Source organism: Papio anubis, chromosome 11 (genome assembly GCF_008728515.1).
Source record: "Papio anubis isolate 15944 chromosome 11, Panubis1.0, whole genome shotgun sequence".
Taxonomy (NCBI): Eukaryota; Metazoa; Chordata; class Mammalia; order Primates; family Cercopithecidae; genus Papio; species Papio anubis.
The window spans coordinates 83,166,615-83,183,224 of record NC_044986.1 but is presented as its reverse complement, the minus strand read 5'-3'; the positions used below and the strand labels follow the sequence as shown (position 1 = coordinate 83,183,224).

General features: G+C 39.5%; 1 protein-coding gene across 11 annotated transcripts in view; it reads right to left on the bottom strand.

The window, feature by feature from the left end:
- The window catches only part of BMPR1A (bone morphogenetic protein receptor type 1A), a 169,004-nt gene that overhangs the window by 70,897 nt on the left and 81,497 nt on the right, over positions 1 to 16,610 (bottom strand). For all 11 annotated transcript variants that reach the window (XM_021943316.2, XM_021943311.2, XM_021943314.2 and 8 more), the window contains one exon: positions 14,429 to 14,543. The gene's annotated coding sequence lies outside the window, so the exon portion shown is untranslated. The remainder of the gene's footprint in view (positions 1 to 14,428; positions 14,544 to 16,610) is intronic.

Sequence of the window (16,610 nt, the reverse complement as noted above, 5' to 3'; positions counted from 1 at the left end):
AAATCTGAAGATCAGGGAGTTTTATAGAGGATGATACGTTTTGGATAAAGAAACCACCAAATCACAAGACTCAGAAGGGATACGTCTTAAACACAATGAGCTTTTCCAGGTCGTTAATATTTGGAAAACTGACCATAGCAAATCTTGGAGCAGGAAGGATACTGAAGAGAAAATTGTTAAATTTTCAAGTAGTTTCTTTAGTCATTCTGCCTTTTGGTTTACAGTGCCATCTCCACGGCTGGCATTACTATTTTACAGGTAAGTTGAAATTTGCCCCTAGTAAACGTTCATAAATGTGCAATATTTTTTCTACTGTAAAAATAGCCTAAAATGGTGGGACCAAGTTTTCCCTAATTCTTCACATAATAAATGAAGTCTCTGAAGTGGCTTTTTTTTTTTTCTTAAAAAAAAAAAAAGAAAAAGAAAAAAAGATCATCTGGGCCCAAGGTTTATCTCTAAGTGTATGAAAGTGGGTGGCTCTTTTAATTACAAATCCAATTTCTCTAACAGTTATAGAAATATCCAAGTTTTCTATTTAAGTCAATTTTTGTTGTTACAATTTTCTAGAAAATTGACATTTAAATTGTAAAATTTATTGGTATAAAGTGATTCAAGATTTTAAGACTTTCTTCTGTATCTTCCTTTTACATCCTCAGTATTATTTGTACTTTATATTTTTTCTTGATCAATCTTTCAAATAGTTTATTAGCCTTTTCATAAAAAACAACTTTCAGCTTGTTAATCCTCTTCAATGTATCTTCAAAAAAAAAATTCATAATTTCAAACCCCAATTCTATCGCACTTATTATATAGAGGCTTGGATAAGTTTCTCTTTGTGCCTAAGTTTCCTCATCTGTAAAGTGCACATAATAACAATACCCCCCTCATATGGCTTTGGGAAGATTAAATGAGATAATCTTTGTGAAGAACATGGAACAGTGCTTGGAATAGAGTAAGAACTCCAGAAGTGTTAGCTTTTATCTGTATCATCTATTTTACTTCACTTGAATTTACTGCCTTGTTCTTTCCCTAACTTAGATTAGCTTATTAGTATTCAAATCTTCTTTTAAAATATGAATATTTAAGGCTTCAGGGTTTCACACAAGTTTTAGTATGTCCTAAGTTTCTTTTTTTTTTTTAAATAAGGTCTTGTGCTCTGTAGCTCAGGTTGGAGAGTAATGGTGTGATCATGGCTCAATGCAGCCTCAACTTTCCAAGCTCAAGCAATCCTCCCACCTCAGCTTTCTGAGTAGGGGCTACAGGGGGACACCACAGTGCCGGGCTAATTTTTATTTTTTTTTGTAGAGGCGGGATCTCACTATGTTGCTCAGGCTGCTATTTTCTCTATTATTTTGTTCAAGGTGTTCACTAAATCGATTATTTTAATCTGTGGGATTTACCGAAGTGTGTTTTTAAAGTTCCAAACGTGTATAGTTTGTTATTCATTTCCAACATCCACGCTTTCTTGCCAGAAAATATGGTTGATTTTATTTGAAATGTATAAGAACTTGCTATATAGCCTAGTAAACGGTCACTTTCATAAAACACTCCATGTGTGCTTGAAAGAACATTTTTTTTTTTTTTAAAGAGTTGTAAGAGGTATTTCAGACTTTTCTTTTTTAAAGACAAGGTCTTGCTCTGTTGCCCAGGCTGGACTGCAGTGATGTGATCACTGCTTATTGCAGCTTCCAACTCCTGGGCTCAAGCCATCCTCCCTCCTCAGCTTGCCCAGTACAGGCATCTGTCATCATGCCTAGCCCAGACTAACTTCTAAAACCAAATGACCTTGCCATTCTCTCTGCTTAAAAACCTAAAAAATATCCTCATTTCATAGGGTAAAATTAGTAACACAAGACTTTTTGTGATCTGACATCTGCTGAGGTCTCTACTACTGTCCTCCCCTCTCCTCCATACCCTTACGATGCTCCAACTCTACCAAAGTCAGTGCAGCCACTCTCCCTTCACAGGCATTCCTTCCCGGCTTCCACTCCTCTGCGCAGCCTTTGTGTCCTCGTTGTTCTTTGCCAGAGTAACTACAATGTTCTCTTCAGGACTTGATCTGTGAGTTCCCTTGTGTATGCAATCCTCGATCCCAACTCATCAGGCTGCGTGAGGAGTCCCGTTCAACTTCTAGTACACCCAGCACACACCACAGCTGCTTCGCAGATCTTGAGCAATGTTCACTCAAAAATGACTTAATGATGACCTGGTTATGTGCCATATACTGACTATCCAACGGTAAATAAAACAGACATGATTCCTCCTCTTATAAAGCTTAGTCAGCTGATTTTTTCACTTATCTTGCAGCAATGTAATTGCCACTGTCTAGCACATTTCTAAGCAAAGGAATAAAAATGTTCAATAAATACATTTAAGCAATAAAAAATAGTAATATCTTGCTAAGGGCAATATACTTGGGGAATTAAATCAACCATAAAACTACATAATGCACTCTTAACAGTTCTTTATAAGTATACTGGCATCTAAAAATGTATCTCTAGATCTTACAGTAACAGCCAGTTACTACTGACAGTGCTAGCTCAATAACTTCGTTCCCAAAATCACCATCCTTTTGTGATTTCTAGACATCAGAGAACAGAAATTTAGATTCACATCATAAAATGGAGGACCTTAATATACTTAAAACCTCTCTTTCCAAAATATTTCTGGTTTGTTTCATACTTTGAATTAGCTTAAAACTTTCAACTATCATGAATAGTCGAGCACTAAGTTTACTGTTTTTTATATTATCACATAAGAAATCTAATAATATAAAGCTGTATTCACAATTAAGTCTTTCTCATATTGGTACTAAACAATGCACCTACTTTACGCAAAAAACATGAAAAAGAAGTTTTTATGCAAAAACTTTTCCTGAACATATAAGGGCTATCTTTAAAAATTATGACCTCAAAAAGGAGAACTTTGGGCCAGGTGTGGTGGCTCATGCCTGCAATCCATCTCAGCACTTTGGCAGGCTGAGGTAGGAGGATCACTTGAGCCCAGGAGTTCAAGGCTGTGGTGAGCCATGATCTGCCACTGCACTCCAGCCTGGGCAACAGAGCAAGACCCTGTCTCAAAACAACAACAACAACAACAACAACAACAACAAAACTGTGAGCTAAATTAAAGGACTAGTTCTAAAGACTAGGAAATGTTAAAATGGGTATAAGTAGACAACCTAATGAATTACACCCTCACTGGGCGGAGCTGGCTAGCTTGCAAGCTGGCTAGAAATGCAGAATCCCAGACTGTGCTGAATCAGAATCTTTTAACAAGACCCCCAGGTGACATGCACGTACACTAAATTTGAAAAGCACTAGATAAGACCACCTTTATTTAGCTGCTTAGTCTACCCTGTTTAATTTAAGCTTCCTGGAAATATTCACTAATTGAGTAATTAACTTTTTTTTTCTGAAATGGAGTCTTGCTCTGTCACCCAGGCTGGAGTGCAGTGGCGCTGAGCACTGGGTGCGGAGCTCACTGCAATCTCCGCTTCCCAGGTTCAAGCCATTCTCCTGCCTCAGCCTCCCAAGGAGCTGGAATTACTGGCGTGCACTACTATGCCTGGCTAATTTTTGTATTTTTAGTAGAGACAGGGTTTCACCATGTTAGCCAGGCTGGTCTCAAACTCCTGACCTCAAGTGATCCACCCGCCTCGGCCTCCCAAAGTGCTGGGATTACAGGCATGAGCCACTGCACCCAGCCTGAGTAATGATTTTTTTTAACTTCCTCTCCCCTACTCTCCCCACCCCAAAAGAGAGCAAGATGCTTTCTGGGTGCTTCGTAGTATTTACTTACTCACCCAACATATATTTATTGTTCATGCACTGCATTAGCTGCCATAAAGATAAACTATTACTTTTTAAATGGCACAGGTAAACTAATAAAATTCAGATGAGGAAAGGAAAGTTAAACTAATATTTACTGATATAAACTAATATTACTTACTATGAGGATGTGATACATAGGAGCAACATTCCCTGGTGTCTATTATTTGCCAGGCATTGTTCTAGATGCTGCTCAAAATAACTTTCTGCAATCATGAAAGTCTCTATGTTATTCAATAAAGTGGACACTAACCATATGTGGCTACTTGGTAGCCAAAATACATGTGGCTAATGACAACCATATTGGATAGTGCAGTTCTAGAAGCTTATACTTACTACCTATCTGATTCACTGACCAATCCTGACAAACCAGTGTAAATGTGGATCTAAGGCACAGAAGTTACTGATAGACTATCAAAAATGGTATGACTAGTAACAGAGCACAGAAGCCACAGTTCAAATCCAAAGACATGGGAAAAGAAGATTAATTCCAGGCAATGGGATCAGATAAGCCTTCATCAGAGTGTTGGCATCTAAGCTCACACTTGAATAATGGAAAGATTTCAACATACTAGGATGTGAGAGAGGCATTCCAGACTGGGAAATCCAGAGGCAAAAGCACAAAGTCAGAAAAGCATGGTAAAGATAAGGAATAGAGTGAGATCAGTAAGACTGAAAAACAGCATCACTATATAGTTTTATATTTGGTTTATCTTACCAATTACGATTTTTTCCTAAAGAACAAAGGAATAAAGAATGATTAAGTGTAGGCAGGAATTAATTCATAAGATTTTCAAATGCTAGTGTAAAGTAGCCTGAACTTAACTCAACAGACAAGGAGAAATCGCTGGAGGTTTCAGAGCAAAGAAGTGAGTGCACCATGGTTTAGAAAAATCACTCTTGAAGCATTACATGGGATGAAAGGGACAGGGTGAGGTAGATAAGCCAAAGGGTAATTACAGTAGTTCACACGAGAAGTAACCATCCCAACCAAGAGGCAATGAGAATAGAGAAGTGGAAGAAAACTATTATAGAGGTGGAGCTGACAGAATTTAGCAACTTCTAGATCTGATAGAAAGTAGAGATGCAGTTGTCACAGGTGGTTCCCAAATTTAAATCCTGGGTTGCTGGAAAGATTACAGACCATCAGGAGACAGAGGTGCAAAAAGCTTTTGAAAACATACAAGCAGCTGTAACTAAGGCTGAGAAAATAAACAAATGTGTTCCTACTGTTCCTAAACCCTCAGAAACAACAGAAAAATGTTTAAAAATAGAAGAATATTATGTGTAACCGAGATGGAAGACTAAAATGGGTACCAAAGGCAGGAAGAAAAGGTAGTATGTTAAAAGCAAAAATTATTAAATATATAACAAAAAAGTGGAGTTAATTTATAAAACTAAAATGCTGCCTCTTTGAAAAGACCCACGAAATATATCTAGAAAGGTCAATATCCCTAGGAAGTCTAAGCACAAAAATAAAGAAGAAACAAATAATATGAAGTACAAGGAGGCCTACCAAAAATAATTATAAATATTCAAGTATAATAGTATTAAATAATAGTTAACACTTAGAGCTCTATAGGCCAGGCACTGTTCTACATACTTCATATGTTAAATTCTTTAATCTTCACACTAACTTTATGAGATGGATATTCTCATTAGGCATAATTTTATAAGAATAAATCTGAAAATTAAGAATGTATGGACTGGGCGTGGTGGCTCACACCTGTAATCCCAGCACTTTGGGAGGTCAAGGCAGGTGGATCATTGAGGTCGGGAGTTTGAGACCAGCCTGACCAACATGATGAAACCCCGTCTCTACTATAACCACAAAAATTTAGCCAGGCGTGGTGGCAGGCACCTGTAGTCCCAGCTACTCGGGAGGCTGAGGCAGAATTGCTTGAACCCAGGAGGCAGAGGTTGCAGTGAGTCAAGATGGCACCACTGTACTCCAACGTGGGCAACAGATGGAGACTCTATCTCAAAAAAAAAAAAAAGTATGACTTTCTAGAAAGATATTAATACCAAAATTAACTCAACAGGGAATGTAATACGCAGACCAATAACCTAAGAAACAGAGGGCCCCAAGATGGCAGTGGGATCGAGGCGAAGGAGGGTGGTGAGGAGGGCAATGGGGTGAAGGGTGGGGAAGAGGGACTGAAAGACTTTGGTGCATAGCGTTTAAAATTTTATACAGGAACTTATTAATAGGCTGCTTACATAATCTTTATACACACATACATATACACATGTGTGTATGTGACTATTTTTAAATAGAGATGGGGTCTCGAACTCCTGGCCTCAAGCAATTCTCCCACCTTAGCCTCCCAGAGTGTTGGCATCACAGGCATGAGCCGCCGTGCTTGGCCAATATATAATCTTATAAAAATAAAATAATCATTTTAAAAAGAGGCAATGAGGAAAAAGAAAAACAAAAGGGGCAATGAGATGTTCTCTATCCCCTGCCCTATAAAAGACAGAGCAGGGAAAGGAGAAAGAAAAGGAAGGAAGGAAGAATACATAAGATATAATCAGAGGTTAAACTGGAGTTATCTGTGACACCGAGACTGGAAATTACCTTTCACAGTTGAAACTATCAGACAGTAGTGCAAGAGAGAAATTATTAGGCTGGAAGATAAAGTTAGGGATTGAAATGTAGTAACAGAGTATGAGGAGATGCTACTGAAAACCTTGTGGCATGCTCTCCCCACTATATCATATGGAGCTGCAAATTCACAAACCACCGTCTGCATCTAAGAGCACCCAAAATGGGCCAGGTGCAGCGGCTCATGTCTATAATCCCAGCACTTTGGAGGCCAAGGCAGGCAGATCACTTGAGGTCTGGAGTTCGAGACCAGCCTGGACAACATTGTGAAACCCCATCTCTACTAAAAATACAAAAATCAGCAGAGAGACAGAGTGAGACTCCACCTCTAAATAAATAAATAAATAAAATTAAAGCACCCAAATTGGAGAAGAATCAAATAAGTAAACCAGAAGTAAATTCACTAAACTTAAATTAAGAAAAAATTAAACTTAAGAGAAGGAAGTCTGAATGGAAGAGAGTGGGACTAAACAGCCTCTTTTTCTGGAGTTGCAGAATAACCCAAAAGCCTGAAAGCGAGGCCTGGATGACATTTCTGAGACCAGGAGTTCTAGGTTTCTCTACAGAAGCAAGTGGATGTGTGGCTAATTTTTTTTTGCTTTGTCACCCAGGCTGAAGTGCAGTGGCGCAATCTCGGCTCACTGCAACCTCCACCTCCCAGGTTCATGACATTCTCCTACCTCAGCCTCCCGAGTAGCTGGGATTACAGGTGTGCACTACCACGCCCGGCTGATTTTTGTATTAAAAGGGGCCAAAAAGGAAATAAGAGACCAGAAGCCTGGAGAAGAGGCACGCCGACAGCCCGAAGGAAAGGAATACAGAGTGCCAATCTTTATCTTATATGAATGCTCAACACAAGGCACCTCCCACAGAAGAGGCATTCAACTACACCCCAAGGACAGACAGGATGGCTCGTCAGTGCTGTCAGCCAGCTTTTTCCCAAGGCAGGAGTACCAGGCCCGTCAATGGAGCCTGTGGAGTGACAGAGAGGAAGGCTCTACACAGGCCCAACAGCATGGGCTCCTTCTTATGACAGGTGACCTAACTACTGCCACTGCCAAATGCCAACTAACAAGGAGGGTGCAGAACCAACACTCCAGATGCGGGCTTGCCTTCCCTGCCCAGAGAACACCCTACTGCCAGCACAACTGAGGGCTCTTAGAGCATTCTCATGTGAATGTCAAGGATGGAAATAAGAGCTCAGGACCAACTGCAGTGGTGGAGATTTTAACCCTCTTGTTTTAGATATTTCTTTTAGTGATTATAATCAGTCACCACTCTGCAGGGTCAGTGACAGAGCAGATCTAATGGGGCATGAGGGAATCTCACTGGTAAAAGGGGCAGACCACAGCAGACCCTCATGGTGCTCTGCAGCTCACCCCTCTCCACACTGTGGCTCTGGTGGGCAGTTCTATGTGACACGCACAGCGTCTGACTCAAGTGGGAGTGGAGGCACTGCTGTTTTGTTCCTTGGAGACTTTGCAAACCTAAGGGAGACTGCTCAACAGCATGGAGGTGCAAGCACAGACCTGCCCAAGTTAAAGCTCACGGAGCAACCTTCAAATAACAACAGGTGAAAGTTGGTACATGCATGTCTCAGGCTCCCTATCCTTTGGTGGGACAACAGTGAGGAACATTCAGAAGACACCCACAGGGCTGAAGCCCAGTTGCCCACAGTGGGAACTGGATCACCCACTTAATGAAACTTCACTCCCTTCTCTGTCTCACTTTTCCCGTTCTCTCACCTCTGCTTTTTGGTTCATCTCCCAAATAACCTATCAGCCGGTAAGTCTTTTTCTCAGGCTCTTCTTTCAAGGGAACATAAACTAAGTGGTAAAGTCAAGATTCAAACCGAAGTCCTCTGGCTACACTGCTGTGCTTTTAAACAGAGTACGCTGCGTCGGGCGCGGTGGCTCACTTTGTGAGGCCAAGGTGGGCAGATCACCTGAGGTCAGGTGTTCAAGACCAGCCTGGCTAATGTGGCGAAACCCCGTCTCTAGTAAAAATACAAAATTGGTCGAGCGTGGTGGCGGGTGCCTGTAATCCCAGCTACTCGGGAGGCTGAGGCAGAAGAATCACTTGAACCCAGGAGACAGCAGTTGCAGTGAGCCAAGATCGTGCCATTGCACTCCAGCCTGGGCAACAAGAGCGAAACTCCGTATCAAAAAAAAAAAAAAAAAAAAAAGATAATAGTTCAACACAAAGCCTGACTTAAAAAACAAAACAAAAAAACAAAACACAAATGCCTTCCTTCCTCAATAATGTAATGGCTTCCAGTTTTACACATGTATAATTATAAAACAATTAGTGACTATTTTCAATAGAGAGAGACTGTTTCTAAATATGGCTAGGTTCTAAATCAGTCATCAATTAAGAGTTGGTAAAAATTTTAATAAATGCATTTTAAAAGCCAGTTTTCTATAATTAAGTAACTTACTGCCTTATTACACAATATTTCTCTAATGGACAGTACCATAATAATGCTTATCTGTTAATATGGAACCATCGAATTCTACTTAATGAATTTTTCACAGGTCCCCATTCCTCAAGCAGTACTTCTATTAAAACGAGATACCATCCTTTGGTAATGGTATCAGAATTATACCTGTAGAAATACTTTAAACATTTTTAAATTTTACTGAATCTTACATAGCATTTAACATGATAGCAAAAGAGATAGAACTATGAACAGAATACTGTTGTTTATTTCCTTAAAAACTGCTTTTGTAAAAGAGGTAATACTTTGCTTTTTTCATAAAATCTCCCTTTGAATATGTTAAGCTGGAAAAGGAATGCGAAAAAAAACTTGTTGCATATAAGCAAATTAAGAGACCAACACTACAGTAAAACATAAATTTTAACATTTCTCTACATTTAGAAAAGTAGGATCCAACTTACGTTAGCTATTAATGAGGCCAACATTATCCCCACCATCCAGGCTCAAAATTTGGGTATCATCATCTCTTTCCAACATCTAGTCACACATCAGTGTCCCTTCTTCTGCCACAATACCTTTACCATTGAGTCTTTCTTTTCTAGTTCCACAATCACCACCCTGACTGAATTCTGATCAACTCAAGCCTAACTATTGCCATAATCTCCTCACTCAGCTCCCTACCTCCTCACTTCATTTCTCTAATGATGTATAGTTTATATATCACTGCCACAGTAATTTCCCTAAAAGAGCTTTCTTCACATCATACTTTCTACCCTTTCTAAGACCTTCACCACATTCCTACAAAAACATTCACTTTCTGTCCATCCACTTTTCCAGAAATATCCTTTACCCATCTAAATTTAACTCATCTTTCAAAGCTCAGCTCACATAACCTCCTATGTTCTACCGGTGCTTCTCAGTTACAGGACTCTGACTAGAAGCAACAATTTACTCCTGTGGCATTCCTCACTTTTGCGTGGCAACGTTGGTTATCATTACTTATATTACTTATATACATACCTCGCTAACTGGACTATATACCACCAAGGGTAGGGCGCAGGTTACTTTCTGATTCCTCATTTGTGACTTGCTGCCACATAGTTTAATAGGTACCAAAAAAGTAATATCCTGTAGAATAAAAATAAGTGCTTTGGGGGCTTTAGACTAAGAAAAGACATATATTTAAGAGTCAAAGCAATACAGATTAGAAAGAACTTTAGGGATGAATTGGCATTTGAGATGTGGTTTTTAAGGTTCATAGGCACTCCACAAGAGAGTAGAAGGGCCAAAAATATGCCAAGAGAAGAGAAAATGCAGGACAATTTCAAATCACTAGCTGAAGAGTACAGTACATAGGGGAAGAGAAGAAAATTAAACATTTTCTAAACAACCAATGCTTAAACGGGTAAGTTGACCCCCATCTTAAGTTGACAGCTTCATTATTTCTTGCTTGAAACAGTTAAGAATATCCTAACTTGTCTTTCCAGTTTTGGTTTTTCCTTTTTCCAAACTACCATTCATATCACCAATGATATGGTTTGACTGTGTCCCCACCCAAATCTCATCTTGAATTGTAGCTCCCATTATTCCCACATGTTGTGGGAGGGACCCAGTGGGAAATAATTGAATCATGGGGGTGGTTTCCCCTATACTCTTCTCTTGGTAGTGAATATGTCTCACAAGATCTGATGATTTTGTAAGAGGTTTCCCCTTTCCCTTGGCTCTCATTCTCTCTGCCTGCTGCCATGTAAGACGTGCCTTTCACCTTCTGCCATGATTGTGAGGCCTCTCTAGCCACGTGGAACTGTGAGTCCATTAAACCTCTTTACTTTATAAATTACCCAGTCTTGGGTATGTCTTTGTTAGCAGCATGAAAACTGACTAATACAACCACCATATTAATTTTAACAAAAACTTATGATCCAAAATATCTTTAAATGTTAAAATTTTTCAATGACTGCCCATTTTTCACAAAATAAAAGTCTAGACTCCTTGCCATGGCATTCAAAATTCTTCATAAGGTCCTTTCCAGCCTTGTCCTTCAAACTCTCTCTCCTATTCTAAATTCAAGCAATACAAAAATTATTCTATCTTCTGTACATTCTACACGCTTTCAAGCTCTGCCTCCACCCCGCTCTGGGTTCTGTGCATGAAATTAATTCCCTTGCCTTCTGTGAGTATGGAAAACACTCAAACTATTTTTCCTCCGCCCTCTCACCAAAACAATCAACAGGGAAGATTTTTCTTACCAAATGTGTGAGGGTTTCTCCCCACCAACAAGCAAGCAGACAATTCTGCATCAGACACCAGCTGGAACCTCCAATTCAATTCCGACACTATCCACCAGGAGACAGCACCAGATCCCACAGGTTGAGGGATCAATCCTCAAGGTGGTCCCCACTTCCAATGCCAATGGCAAGCCCAGGTTATTTTACCTGTGCTTCTGACCAACCAGCCATAAATCCAGGTATCCACAACCCCTTTTTCTCAGGTTCTATTAGTTTGCTAGAGCGGCTGACAGACTTCAAGGAAACATTTATGTTTACAGGTTTATTATAGAGGATGTTACAAAGAATAGATAAAGAGATGTACAGGGCACCAGAACCTGCACATGTTCAGCTATCCAGAAGCTCTCTGAACCCAGTTCTTTTGGATTTTTATGGAACGTTCATTCTGTAGGCATGACTAACTAAACCACGGGTCACTGGTGATCAACTTAACCCTCTGCCCTTCTCCCCTCCCTAAATGTTGGGGGTTGGGAGGGTGGGAACTGAAAGTTCTGATTCTAATCCTGCCTTAGTGTTTCTGCTGACCAGCCCCCAACCTAAAGCTAACCAGCGGGCTGCCATCTACTAGTTAACTCATTAGCATACAAAAAGACATCACTTCAGAGGTTTCAAGGATTTTAAGACTTGAATGCCAGGAAATGGCATCAAAAACCAAATATGTATTTTACAGTATTACACTTTCCAATTTCCATTCGGCAATCTTCTATTCGTCCACGAAGACTCTGCTCAAATATTATCTCTTCTCTGAAGCCTGCCTGACAATTCTCTCCTCTCACAACACTGGTGTAGTATTTCTAGGTGATGCCAATACACTTTTTTTTTTTTTGACATGGTCACTCATATTTTTAAATTTTTTTGAAAAATTATAGCTGTATGCAATTATGGGTGTACCATGATGTTATAATTATAATCTATGTATACAGTGTGGAATAATCAAATAAATCATTTCAATCATAATATAGCACTTCTCAGATTGCACTTAAATAACTGTTTTCATGCTCATCCATCTCTAGACAGACTATTTTTTGAGTATAGCCAGGAACCTGTTTTTATTTAATGTTTTGCATTCTGACCTAACACAATGCCTGGCATACAGTAGGTGTTTAATAAATGCTTAAAGGGTGAAAGAAATGGACAGATGAAGGCAAAGCTATGCTATCTTTAAAATTAGAGGAATTTGTCCTTACTCTGGCAGACAGGCAAACTGTCACCGACAATACAAGCAAAATTATCTCTTAAGATAATTTAAGCTGGCAGCAACATGTAAAGTGAAGTATGAGTGAGAAGAAGTATAAGTTGGGAGATCCCTGCAATATTTTCAGTGAAATGTAATGTAAGGACCTAAACTTGGATGGTGAAGGGGGACTCGGAAAGAGAGGATTCAAATATTTGTGATACGTTAGAGAAGTAAAACTGATAGGACTTCACTTGTGCCTAAGGGTAGGAAGCAAATGATGAGGAATCCGATACAGCACTAAGACTCTGAGCCTGGGTGACAAAGAGGTCCGTTAACAGAAGGAGAAATAGCGGGTGCAGAGCTCATGATGAATGATGTGCTAGATAATAGGAAGTCTGAGGCACTAAGCTGAGCCCTCTGTAAACAGCTGAAAATATGGGCTTGAAGCTTAGAGAAAATGCCACAACTGAAATAGGAAGTTGAGAGAGATCATTTTAGAGACAACTGTGGAAATCATGAGACTAGGAAAGACATAAGAAAAAAAGTAGAAGAATTTCAAAGATAAAACCTTGGGGAAGGTCATTATTATTTAAAAGTAGGAGGGAAAGGAAAAAAGGTGAAGGAGTAATTAAATAAGTAGAATCAGAAGAGCATACAGTCATGGAAACCAAAAGAACTGAGAAAGAAAAAAATGACCACAGCTCTACCAATCAAACAATATGAAACCTCATAAAAGAATTTGAGTCACAGTATTTTTCAGAAGAGCTAATCCAGTGGTTTGGCACGGGCAGGAGAAGGGCAAGTGAATGCTGCAAGTATTAACAGAAGCAGCGAGCAAAGCCTGCACCTCCAGAAGTGTAAGCGTAGACTGCTTCACAAAACTATACATCCTATCTATTTCTTAAAATGTAGATCCCTAATGAATTCAAACCTTTTACCTGATCATTAGTCTCTAAATGGATTTTAAAACAGTAAGCCTGATTTCCCTGTACATACTGTCTTAGGATGGCTTCTTTCCTCCTATTTCTGGCAGCTCCTACCTCTTTAAATTCTATTTCTAAAGATCTATTATTCTAACATGCTAAAAATATTATCCTGGGCTGGGCGTGGTAGCTTATGCCTGTAATCGCAGCACTTTGGGAGGCTGAGGAGGGAGGGTCACTTGAGTCCAGGTGTTCAAGACCAGCCTGAGCAACACAGAGGGATAATAAGACCCTGTTTCTATAAAAAAATAAATTAGCTGGGCATGGTGATGTGTGCCTGTAGTCCCAGCTACGTGGGAGACTGAGGCAGGAGGATCGCTTGAGTCCAGGGGGTTGAAACTATGCTCACACCACTGCAGTCCAGCCTGGGTGACAAAAGCAACATCCTGTCTCCAAAAAAAAATTAAAAAAAAAAAAAAAAATCCTGAATTCTAAAAAGCATAAAAACTTCAGAATAACATAAACATTCATTTTTCAATATAATCTTTTCTTTTTTTTTTTTTTTGAGACAGAGTCTTGCTCTGTTGCCCAGAATGGAGTACAGTGGCACGATCTCAGCTCACTGCAACCTCTGCATCCTGGGTTCAAGCAACTCACACCTCAGCCTCCCAAGTGGCTGGGATCACAGGCTTACGCCATCATGCCCAGCTAATTTCTGCATTTTTAGTAGAGACGAGGTTTTGCCATGTTGGCCAGGCTGGTCTCGAACTCCTGGCCTTAAGTGATCCACCTGCCTCAGCCTCCCAAAGTGCTGGGATTACAGGTGCATCTGGCCTAATCTTGCATTCTGAACTCTGCCTTGCAAACTTAGGGTGAAAAAATAAACATATAAACCATTTAATGCTTATCTTCCAAAAGGAGATTTAGGAAAGTGATTAGTAAGAAATAAATACCTTTCACTCCTGAAGAGGTTCAACATTTATGAGGAAAATATATTAGAATTATTTATGAACTCATCAGGAAGATGATTAAGGAAACTAAAAAAGCTACTATAAAGTGGTGTTACAAAGAAACAGAAGAACGCTCAAAGTGGCAATGTAGAAGGATTATTTTCAACTATTAAAAAATGAGAAATTTCGTATTATTCTAATTATGTTCTTTTCCTTACCTCCAAGATGTGGCTAGATAAAACTGTACTTCCGATTTTCTCCAAACAGCTTTGACCTATGCTTCCATCTCATGAATTCCAAGACAGTATTAAACTGATGCATATTTTCATAAGTCTGTTTAGAAAAAAAAGAACTTATTTAAGGCTTAAGGAATACTGTCAGAATAACACATGTAGAAGCAATACTAGAAGTGTTTCACATGTACAACTATACATTTTCAAAGTAAAATCAATGAAAATTTCTATAGTTTTTAAGAAATCTATCACTTTACCATGTTCCTCAACCTCTGCCCAAGCTTTACATTTGTAAAGTTAGTTCTGTGGGAACAGTACTTCCATATAAAATTCCTATCTTAGCTTAAGCTTTACAGAAAAAAAAAAAATCTCATCTCAATTTGAAAAGAAAAAGAACAGGAACAGCTAGAAGCAGCACCAAAACGTACATTTCTACAATATTCAGATTCCTACTTAGACAATAATATATTGGACCATCTAGCTAATATCACTTTTTTCTACTTTTTTATTATAAAGTCTCATAACCAGTTTTCATTTCAGCCACAATTCTACCTAGAACATTAGGACTTGTGAGGGTGAAGAATTTATTGCACTGGTTGAGCTAAGTCCGTGGAATAGGTCTAAACTACTGTATATTAGGACTGCCATTAACACCTTACCCTTTAAGGGGCAAGCATTCATAAATCTAAAAGATAGTAACTATTAAACTTAATTTTTTTTTGAGACAGGGTCTCGTTCTGTCACCCCTGCTGGAGTGCAGTGGCACAACCTTAGCTCACTGCGACCTCCGCCTCCTGGGTCAAGTGATAAAAAATTTTTAAAGATGTGTCTGCTGTTTACTTAGCGATCTTAAAAATAATCTCATTCAATCTTTTAACGGAAACTTCAAATAGCAAAGTATTCTGTTTCGTATTTTAAAAGCTGTATGAACATTGCCTATGCCCCATTGCAAGGTCAAATACCTTGTCTTCAAGTCCATTTAGAAGTATCACTTGTGTCACACTGAGGTTTAGCAGTCTTGGCAATCACGACTAAATTCATGTAAACGACGGCAACCTGAAACCGTCTAGCATATCAGGTAGCAGTCTTTCTTAAAGACAAGAGTCTCCAATCAGCAGACAGGCTGCTGTATCTTTCATGGTCTGGCTAAAGACAGCCTGACCCTGAATGCAATTAGCAATGCTTTGTCTGCTTTCAGGAGCCTTTCAGTCTTCTCAATGCACTAGTTACCCACAACTTAGCCAGGTCTCTAACATTTTTCAGAGTCCTCATATGACTGTAAAACTCTCAGGCTGTCCCTCAGAGAAATGAGGGAAGGCAAAAATAAAGAGTTGGTGTTTCGTGTTCTTCTGAAATGCTCATAATCTTTAATTTCCCTTTTACTAATCAAGAAAAGAAATGCAGGCCAGGCACAGCAGCTCATGCCTGTAATCCCAGCACTTTGGGAGGCTGAGACGGGCAGATCACCTGAGGTCAGGAGTTCGAGACCTGCCTGACCAACGTGGAGAAACCCTGTCTCTACTAAAAATACAAAAATTAGCCGCATGTGGTGGCACATGCCTGTAATCCCAGCTACTCTGGAGGCTGAGGCAGAAGAATCACTTGAACCGGGGAGGCAGAGCTTGCAGTGAGCTGAGATAGCGCCACTGCACTCCAGCCTGGGCAACAAGAGCGAAAAACTCCGTCTCCAAAAAAAAAAAAAAAAAAAGAAGAAATGCACTGTTTCCATTTTAGAAATGGCATAGGGAGATTTTCCCCCAAAGCCATTCTTTGCCAACTACTCCATTCCTCCCTAAGGGTATGGAAGAGAGAGGAGGCAATCACCGTATTAAACAAAGTTCAAATTAATTTATCCCCAAAAAGTAAAAACAGTCCATCAAAGTGTGTTTTAAAAATATATGGCCTGGCCGGGTACGGTGGCTCATGCCTGTAATCCCAGCACTTTGGGAGGCCAAGGTGAGTGGAACGCTTGAGGTCAGGAGTTCAAGACCAGCCTGACCACACATACACACACACACACACACAACATATATATACATACATATATTCATATATATATATAGCCTGATTCTAATTCTACCAGATATTTCCAATGTATCAAATTATAAAATTAACATGTAAACTTACCAACTATTGTTTATTACAGCACTATTTACTAAAACATTGT